Source organism: Azolla caroliniana, unplaced genomic scaffold (genome assembly GCF_043228905.1).
Source record: "Azolla caroliniana isolate FFs.n. ecotype wild unplaced genomic scaffold, voAzoCaro1.0.p SCAF_8, whole genome shotgun sequence".
Taxonomy (NCBI): Eukaryota; Viridiplantae; Streptophyta; class Polypodiopsida; order Salviniales; family Salviniaceae; genus Azolla; species Azolla caroliniana.
In genome coordinates, this window is record NW_028230443.1 from 17,963,836 (window position 1) to 17,973,548 (window position 9,713).

At 43.3% G+C, this 9,713-nt stretch overlaps 1 pseudogene; it reads left to right on the forward strand.

Moving 5' to 3' along the window:
* LOC147861205 (uncharacterized) lies at window positions 1-956 on the forward strand (annotated as a pseudogene).
* The last annotated feature ends 8,757 nt before the right edge of the window (window positions 957-9,713 follow it).

Consider the following 9,713-nt stretch of genomic DNA (forward strand, 5'->3'; position numbering starts at 1 on the left):
ATGGAGCAGCTCTTGGAACTCGTCTCCAACGACATGCTTCAAATAAGCCATACGAATCAAGCTATGCTCTCCTTCCTCTCCGCTCACAACCACCGTGCGCAAGATCGTCCAGATTCCAAGGTGCACCCGAAGTCTTTCTCCGGATTGCCTTCCAAGGATAACTTAGCTTGGTTGGATCATTTTGAGATGATCTCTAGTTACCATCGATGGTCCGACAGAGCGCAAAGCTTTGGAAGTTCATACCTTGCTCGAAAACGTCGCCGCCACCTGGTACGTCCAACAATCAAGCGACGTGACCGAGAATTGGGTGATCCTTCGGGATCTCCTCGTACAAAACTTCGCTCATCAAAATTCAGCCCAAACAACATTACAACAACTCAAAACATTGCAACAACAAGCACACGAACCCGTGGGCCAATTTGGTGTTCGCTTCAATCAACTCCTCATTCGCGTTGACCCGACCATGCCCGAGCATGTGAAGCTTTTCTTCTTATGGCCTCGTCTGCGCCACGACATCACTCGCCGCGCTCGGGACCAAGGTCCGCAGACATTCAACGACGCCATCCTCATCGCCCAACGAATCGAAGCTTGTACATTATCTGACACCCAACCTCGTTGGCCCCATCCATCAGCCACCGACTCACGCACCCAATACCAAGGCGCGGCCCCCATGGACATTGATGTCCAAAACATGCAATTGCAAGCTCGCCGCAACCGTCCCGATCGCGATAGCCAAGGGCGCCCAAGGTGATTCTATTGCCACAATTATGGACACGTCCGACGTCAGTGCCGGAAATTGCAACAACAAACTCACAAGCAACAAGTCCAGATAACTATGGCTGACGCGGCATCGTTGGCTGAGCTTCCGGGAAACTGACGTCCGGGGTGCTAATGGAAGAGCCAGCCCTCCACATCCAAGCGTCTGCCTCTTCTAGTTCGAGGGTATGCACCGCCCTCGCCACCATTAATCACTGCACCCACACCATCTTATTAGACACTAGTGGTAGTATATCTTCTATTAGCACCGCTTTAGTACACCGGTTAGGTCTCCCAACATCCACTGCTCCTTCCATCCAAGTCCTTTTTGGCGATCACCAACATCTTTACCACTCTCACACACAAGCCCATTGCACCTTCACCTTAGGCACTATCACTTTCTCACATCACTTTTATGTCTTGCCCCACCAACTCTTCCCCCTCACCCTAGGTTGTGATTGGTTCCTCAAGCGCCGCGCTGTGATTGATTTTGATGCCCACAAACTTCTTGTCCCACATGCTTCCCCTATCCCTCTTCTACAAGATAGCTCCCCTAGCCCCCACCTTAGCCAAGTTCAGGTACCACTTAGTCCACAAGAGCGATTGGTCTCCATCCGCCAATTATTAGCCCGTTTTCCATCACTAACCCTCCAACCCACACATGCTCCTATTGTCTCTTTCCCGGTACAACATGCCATTGGTACTGGGGAGGCCACTCCGATCCGCATGGCTACCCGCCGACGTTCCCCTCTCGACCACGATCGCATTGATGCGGCCGTCACCGACATGCTCACCAAAGGTATTATCGTTCCTTCCACCAGTGATTGGGTTTCGAAACCCCACCTTGTCAAGAAGGATGATGGCACCTTCCGCTTTTGCATCAACTTCAGGCCTCTTAACAAAGTGACTATCCATGACCTCTACCCGCTCCCTCGCGTGGACGACCTCTTGGATCAAATCGGGGGCTCCCGTTATTTCACCTCCCTGGACTTAGCCTCGGGATATTGGCAAATCCCCCTAAAACCTTCTGACGCCCACAAGACCGCATTCTGCACACGCCGCGGGCTATTCCAATTCACCCGCATGCCGTTCGGCCTGTCTGATGCTGGCAACACATTCCAACGCATGGCCAACTCCATTTTTGCCGCCCTTATCAACAAAGGTGTCCTCCTCGTTTATCTCGATGACATCCTTATCCACACGGCCACTTGGGAGGACCATCTACAAGCTTTAAACTCACTAATAAAATCTTCAAAGTTATTAAGCAAGGGCGATTGTTTTTCTAGAAGCGGAGTGAACCATGGTAAGGCTGAGCCGCTAAGCAACGTGCCTACTAAGCCGACTCGGGATGCATCAGTGGGGTATCGGGAAGGATGCATTTGGAGGACTAATCGTACCTGATTAAGGAATCCCCTGAATTGCGATCGCGTTCCATCAAATTTCACAGGAAGTCCAATCTTCGGCTCTCAATGAAATCCTTGGGGACTAGATCCTTGTTGTTGCAATGCCGCTTCGAGTTGTTGCACCCGTAACTCTAACACCCCATGTTGTTGTCGCGTTTGTTGTTTTTCTAGAGTGATTTGTTGCGGATCCCCTATCAGCGGTTGGTTTTCTTGTTCCAAGGCAACAAATTTTTCTTTTAGGTATTGTAGCTCAGAGAAAATGGATTGATATTCTTGGGCGCTAACAATAGCCATAGTATAGGGAAAAGGGTAGGAGGATGAGGGAGAACGACAAGTAGGCTGGAGGAAAATTTTGGTTCAAACTGTCAGGAATAGTACTAAAGAAGAGATGGAATTAGTACTAAAGAAGAGGAATACTATTAGTACTAAGAGGACGGGACTGCGTAAGACTCTTGAGAGAGAGAGAAAGAGAGAAGAGAAAAGAGAGATAGCGAGGATGAGAGAGAGAGAGATGATGATAACAGCCAATATATTATGTGAAGGATAAGTACAAAATGGCTAAGAGGCTTAAGACTGGCATTGAACCAATTTGGTTCAACATAATGCCTAGTGCCTTCTTTTATATTGTTCTCAGGAGTAATCCTGAAACTTTTAGAATGTTCCAGAGAAATCTGGAATATACATTACTTTCTTAGAATAAAGCATAAATGAAAATAATATTCTATTAATTACAATAGATGGTGTGATGGTTAAGAGCTTGACCCATATACCATGAGGTCATGGGTTCGAGTCTTGCCATATCATGACACAATTTGAGAGGAATTCATGTTTATATCCATTATTCTTGATGTGATAGTGATCCGGGATAAATACAATTTTCCATGAACAAGATAAGACAACCGGAACTCACCTGATTGAAGAGGTCGAAGATGATTGAATACAATCGAAGACCCGCAATGTGTGTTGAGTATGTGGATGACAACAACACAAGACTCCTTATTTTAATCTCTGCTTCTCGCACACACCATTTTGGGACACGTGTAGCTAGGCCGTCCCAAAATGGTGTGCTAAAAGGGTGGGCTAAAATGGGTGATGTGCTAGATGGGAGTGGCTAAAAGAGTGGTGTGTTCAAATGCATGCTCTTGCATGAAAGGGACACCACAATATATTCATTTCAATAAATTAGCTAGAAGAAGTATTTTAATGTGTAACAATGTTGAATGTGTATTCAAGACATTAATTGTATTCTACTTTGATCGCCCATCATTTTTCGCATCAACACCCAATCTTATGATATTAAGAACTTCCTCATAGACCATCTACGTATGTTAGATATTGCACATCAGAATCTTTACTAAATAGTGGAATCTATAGAAAATATTGACAAGGAGAAGTGTCAAGTGTCAAGGTGTTAGGGTTGAGGAAGGCATGCAAGTGCATCTCAAGGGTCGTGATATTTCTAAAATTCAAGACTAAGAAGGTTGTTAACGTGTGTGCCTAATATCTCATGGACTATCATAAATGAATTAGGGAGTTATCATAACATATTGATAAAAATATGTATAATGGGTCAAATCTTCTTTTTCCCTTTCGTGTCCTTATGAAGAGTTTGTTATCTTTTTCCTTGATTCTCTTACTTGGGCAAAAGAATGACGATGGTCTTATAAAGATATATTGGCTCTCTTGCAACATATGCTGGATCATCTGAGCTACAATCCATGCTCTCTCTCTCTCTAAGTTGTTTCCATGATAACAGTTAATTTATTAATGATATTCCAATTAGTAATTAATATATAAATAAGCATTAGGGGAATTGAAACCCTAAAAGTAATAGGTTTTTGCTTTCACCAAGAGACCCCCTTTCCACCCTCCTAATGTTAGTATATTTCATATCCAAATATTAAATATCTATGCAAGTATCTTGCTACACTTGTATATTAGCCTCCTTGCTTGTCTATGGGGTATTTCATTCGAATATTTTCATAATGATGTTGATTTCTTTCTTGTTCTTATTTAACTCTTATCACTCCTCCTCCATAATTCAAATAGGGATTTGTAATTCCTTGGCCTCGAGATAATCTAGCTCATGCATTCATTCATCTATCTCATACATGTTACAAGTTCGGTTTAAATCGCCTTTGTTCTCATCGTTATCTTGTCATTGTTCTTCATTTATTGTGACCACTACATCCATGATGTATACATTTGTGTCTCTAACCCTCTAGAAGCAGACTATTTTGGGGATCAACCTAAACAAGTTTGGAGCACTAAAACCAATTTTCTTAGTTAGAATTGCACTACGCATGGGTGGCGGTGTTAGTCAATGCAAGACTTCGTGCGTCATTGAAGGATATCCATCATGATAATGTTAGGGAATCTATCATCCTCCAATTTAACCAACTCTACTTTGACGATGGCATTCCGCCATAAAGTGACCCCATTCAACGCATCCAAAACAATGACCTGCAAATGTCTCCCACTTCAATTTAAAACAAAGTCTTTTCATTCCAGTTGTGTTCATATGCACCCATCCTGGCCTCTTACGAGTTGTATCCCATAACACACAAAATCTACACTTATTTGTAGCATTTGCATGTGGAGATACCAACACTTTACCCATTTCACTCATCAACTATGATGAAGAACAATGACGATAGCATTCCGCCATAAAGTGACCCCATTCACCGCATCCAAAACAATGACCTGCAAATGTCTCCCACTTCAATTTAAAACAAAGTCTTTTCATTCTAGGTGTGTTCATATGCACCCATCCTGGCCTCTTACGAGTTGTATCCCATAACACACAAAATCTACACTTATTTGTAGCATTTGCATGTGGAGATACCAACACTTTACCCATTTCACTCATCAACTCTGGTAAAAGTGGCCATAAAAAAGCATGCTTACAATCCACTGTTACCCAAATAGGGCATTCTTGTTTGAACAAAGCATGATAGTCCACAACAGGGGACCATTGCATTACATGCACCAATCGTTCATCAAAAAACACTAGAACTTTAGCCAACAGTGCACTTCAATGTTCCGGTGAACGAAACACTACATCATAAAACCCTCGTGGTCCTGCATATATATTTTCAACACAATTTGGTGACACGATTGTGTTCAACCATTGTTTAATCCAATTAATGTATGGGAGTTCACTAGTAAAAACAATATAACTCCACAATCATAGAATACATCAAAAGATAGCAACACTACCTTAGCATCAACATCCACATCATGCACATCCTCATCATTGCATTCTTTCGTTGGATTTTCATTTTCTTCCACAATATCAGACAATTAGGTATTGGCAATTCCCCATAAAGTATCCCAATTACAATTATCCGTGTCAACCTCATCTACATGTATTACTTCGGCATATGTCGCTTTTTTCTCATTAATTTCCTCAATGCCCTTAAACCTCTTAGAGCTTCCAATGTCTTCCCTTTCACGATTACATTCAACCATCACATTACTCTTTTTCGGATCAATTGTTTCCATATCGATGTCCCCCACAATTTGTCAGGAATGGTACTAAAGCAGAGATGGAATTAGTACTAAAGAAGAGCAGTACTATTAGTACTAAGAGGATGGGACTGCGTAAGACTCCCGAGAGAGAGAGAAAGAGAGAAGAGAAAAGAGAGATAGTGAGGATAAGAGAGAGAGAGAGATGATGATAACAGCCAATATATTATGTGAAGGATAAGTACAAAATGGCTAAGAGGCTTAAGACTGGCGTTGAACCAATTTTGTTCAACATAATGCCTAGTGCCTTCTTTTATAGTGTTCTCAGGAGTAATCCTAAAACTTCTAGAATGTTCCAGAGAAATCTTGAATATACATTACTTTCTTATAATAAAGCATAAATGAAAATAATATCCTATGAATTACAATAGAAGGTGTGATGGTTAAGAGCTTGACCCATATACCATGAGGTCATGGGTTCGAGTCTTGCCATATCATGACACTATCCCCCCCCTTAAGACGACAAGTGGAACGAGTCGACACTGATTGAGGACGAGGTTTGTTGGGATATTGTCGGTGAAAATCAGCAAGAAGATCCTGAGCATTGGCGACATACTCGACGGGCTCCCAATGATGTTCACTCGGACTATAGCCGAGCCAATCGACAAAATAGTAAAGTTTGTTGCGAACAAATTTGGAGTCGAGGATGGCAACAACTTCATACTCCGGGCTGACGTCAAACTGAAGTGGGGGCGGTAGTGGTGTAACACGATCGGGAATAGTGTTTGCTTTATAAGGTTCCAGAAGAGAACTATGGAAGACTGGATGTATCCGAAGATGCGGAGGAAGATCAAGGCGAAACGTGACATCATTAACCTTATCGGTAATACGAAAAGGACCGAGTCATCGATAATCCAAGTTGTCGCACAGTCGAGTAGTCTTGATGTTACGACATAAGAGCCATACTTGATCTCCGATGGCAAAACAGGAGGGAAGCCGATGACGATCCGCGTAACTCTTTTGTGTCTATTGAGCATGACGAAGATGAGTCGAGAGATCCATCTGGATCTTGTGTAGTCTCTCCAAATGATCCCCGGCACAAGGATTGGTAGGTAACTCCGGGGTGTCGATCGCCGACCAGCGAGGATGAGAACCGGTATAAGCGTAGAATGGGGAGACTTGAGTCGAGGAGTGAACAACATTATTATACGCAAACTCCGCAAAGTGGAGAATCTCAGCCCAATCGTCCTGTTGATAACTCAGGAAACACCGAAGATATTGCTCCAGCGTTTGGTTTGTTCATTCCGCCTGCCCATCGGTCAAAGGATGGTAGCCGGAGGAGAGGTTGCAAGAGACCTTGAGCATCTTGAAGAGATGTTGCCAAAATATGGAGAAAAATTGCGGTCCTCGGTCACTGATGATACTGTCTGGGAGGCCATGATGCCGAAATACCTCATGCATGAAAAGGGTGGCGATTTCCTCGCTAGTGATGGCCTTAGTACAAGGCACGATCGATGACGGTTAAGATAGCATCAAACCCCTTCGAGACCGATAGATCTATGATAAAATCAAGACAAACAGACTGCCACGGCTTACTTGGAATCGGTAAGGGTTCAAACAAGCCATATGGATGGTGTCGTGGCATCTTTGCTCGGTAGCAAGCATCACAGGTCCGAACGTAGTCGTCGACAAAACGTTGCATGTGGGGCCACCAAAAGGATCGTTGAACTAAATCCAACGTCTTAGTGCTACCGAAATGTCCCACCATATGGGTGTCGTGACACCTTTGGACGATTTGAAGGCGATAGGAGCAATCGGGGACATATACAAGCTTTTTAAAGAATAACAAACCATCATGATATTCGAATTGTTGGTAGTCCATACCTGGTTGCTGAGACTGGGAACACGATGCCCGAGAGGTATCAATGTGCGTCAGGATGTCTCGAGCAAAATTTTCTATCTTCAAACTCGTACGTATGGTGTCTATAATTTGGGAATCCATTCGGGTGTGAAAAATCTGCGTTGTGTGCAATCGTGTTGGTCCCAAGATTACTTGCTTTTGATTATCGAACGTTGGATCACCAGGGCGAGGTGCAAGATATGAACATCGTGATAGCGCATCTGCTTTTCCTTGTTGCTTCCCCGGTCGATATGTGATTTTGAAGTCGAAACGCGTGAGGAATTGAGCCCACCGAGCTTGCTGTCGATTTAGCACCCGAGTGTTCAAGAAATAAGCAAGGTTTTTGTGATCACTAAAGACGATAACCTGATGTGGAGAGCCCTCTAAGAAATGCCGCCATTGCACAAAGGAATCCACGATGGCTAGTAACTCATTGTCATGTATTTCGTAGTTGATTTCCGCGACATCGAATTTGCATGAATGGAAAGCCACAGGATGTAACTCTTCTTTATCTCCTTGTTGAGAAAGGATGCTACCGAGGGCAAAATCCGATGCGTCGGCCTCCATGATGAATGGTTTCTTTGTATCCACATGAGCTAGAATAGGAGCTGATGTAAAGGCTTTCTTAAGATGCCGAAAAGCCATGTTCGCTTCATTGGACCAAAGAAATGCTTGTCCCTTCTTAGTAAGTTCTCTAAGCAGTAAAATAATCTTCGAGTAATCCTGTATAAACTTGCGATAGAAATTAGCAAAACCTAGAAAACATTGTACATCTCGTACCGACCGTGGAATTTGCCACTCTAGCACAGTTTGGACTTTAGCTAGATCCATGGAGATTCCCTTTGAGGAGATGAAGTAGCCTAGAAATTCCACTTGCTTGCAGTCAAAGCTACATTTTTCTAGCTTGGCATAAAGACCATTCTCGCGGAGTCGTATTATTAATAATAGTACATGAGAATCGTGCTCTTCCTGGGTCATCAAATAAATCAATAGATCATCCAGATAGATGATCAAACAGATATCCAAGAGGTCTCTTAATATATCATTTGCCATGTGTTGTAAGACTGCGGGTGCATTGGTTAGACCGAACGGCATAACAGTATATTCGAAATGCCCATACCACGTGCGAAAGGCGGTCTTCCATTCCACTCCTGGTCGGATCCGCACGAGGTTATACACTCCTCGTAGATCGATTTTGGTAAAAAACTTGGCACCATTAACTCGCTCTAAAAGACTTGATATAAGAGGAAGTGCATACCTATTACGGATGGTGACTTTATTTAAGCCACGGTAATCAACGACGAGACGAAGTGAGCCATCTTTCTTCTTGACAAAGAAGATGGGTGCACCGGCTGGAGATTTCGAATGACGAATAAACCAACTTGCCAAGTTCTCCTCTATGTAGGCTCGAAGGACTTCTAACTCAGTGGGGGACAAGTTGTAAATGGGTCCCCATGGTGGCTCTGCTCCCGGTTGTAGATCGATGGGACAATCATAGGGACGATGATAAGGAAGAGTACCCGTTTTTTACCTTTTCAAATACATCGGCATAAGGATTATATTTCACCGGAAGTTGTACTGAGGATTCCTTCTTAATAGTGTTGGAAGGATGTACTGATATTGCAAATAGGAACATTACCTTCTTGTGTCCTTCTTCGCGTAATTGACGTAGTGAGATGGTCGAAACTCGGTGAGTAGATTCTTGGGGCTGTCGATGTCGGACTTCTCTTGTTCTCCAATCTATGTCTGGATTATGTAATTCAAACCAAGGTAATCCCAGGACAATGGGATGCTCCAGACTACTAATTATATTAAATGCTACTACACACACAAACCTACCTAGGACAACTTGAATGGGTTCTAACTCTTCTACAATATTCCCGGAAGCAATGGGACGACCATCAATGACTACTACAGATGCGGGGCAAGGAAGTTTTCTTAAGGGTATCTGAGAAGCTTGGGCAAAATTTCGATCCATAAAACAAGAATTAGCTCCGGAATCTAGAAGTGCTAGGACATGTACTGGGGGAGTACTTTTAGTACTAACCATGACTTGGGCTAGGAACACATTGCTAACTTGCTTGGAGGGAATGGAACCACTAATGGGCTGTATAGATCTAGGGTTGTTGTCCAACCAAACGGCTGTTGTTTTGGCTGGACTCAATCGTTTAACTCTTCATCTAATT